Below are 1,245 nucleotides of genomic sequence, written 5' to 3'. Positions count from 1 at the left end.
CCGAAGAATCCACAAGAAAACTACTGGAACTAATAGAATATTTCAGCGAAGTATCAGGATACCAGAAAAACATACAAAAATCACTTGGATTCCTTTACACCAACAAAGAGAACCTCGAGGAGGAAATCACCAAATCAATACCATTTACAATAGCCCCCAAGAAGATAAAATACTTAGGAATCAATCTATCCAGAGACATAAAAGAGCTATACAATGAAAACTACAAGACACTACCGCAAGAAACCAAAAGACACCTGCATAAGTGGAAAAACATACGTTGCTCATGGATAGGTAGACTCAACATCGTGAAAATGTCAGTTCTACCCAAAGCAATCTACAGACACAATGCAATCCTGATCCAAATTCCAGCAGCATTTTTCAATGAGATGGAGAAACAAATCAACAACTTCATATGGAAAGGGAAGAGGCCCTGAATAGGTAAAGCATTACTGAAGAAGAAGAACAAAGCGGGAGGCCTGATACTACCTGATTTTAGAACCTATTATACCATCACGGTAGTCAAAACAGCCTGGTACTGGTACAACGACATAGACCAATGGAAAAGAATTGAGAATCCACACATAAATTCATCCACCTAGGAGGAGCTGATATTTGACAAAGCCCCAAAGTCCACTAACTGGGGAAAAGACAGTCTCTGTAACAAATGGTGCTGGCATAACTGGATATCCATCTGCAAAAAACTGAAACAAGACCCATACCTCACACCATGCACAAAAACTAACCCAAATGGATGAAAGACTTAAATATAAAATTGAAAACGATAAAGATCAAGGAAGAAAAAATAAGGACAACACTAGAATCCTTAATATATGGCATAAACACAATACAAACCATAAGTAATAATGCACAAGCACCGGAAGAGAGACCAAATAAATGGGAACTCCTAAAAATCAAACACTCATGCTCATCAAAAGATTTCACCAAAAGAGTCAAAAGACAACCTACAGATTGGGAGAAAAATTTTGGCTACGACAAATCCGATCAGCGTCTAATATCTACAATCTACAAGATACTACAAAACCTAAACAACAAAAAGACAAATAACCCAATTAAAAAATGGGCAAAGGATATGAACAGGCACTTCACCGAAGAAGACATTCAGGTGGTTAACAGACACATGAAGAAATGCTCACAATAATTAGCCATTAGAGAAATGCAGATCAAAACTTCCATGAGATACTATCTCACCCCAACAAGCCTAGCATTAATCCAAAAAACACAAAA

This window comes from Trichechus manatus, unplaced genomic scaffold (assembly GCF_000243295.1).
Source record: "Trichechus manatus latirostris isolate Lorelei unplaced genomic scaffold, TriManLat1.0 scaffold00329, whole genome shotgun sequence".
NCBI lineage: Eukaryota > Metazoa > Chordata > Mammalia > Sirenia > Trichechidae > Trichechus > Trichechus manatus.
Note: the sequence above shows the minus strand (reverse complement) of the source record.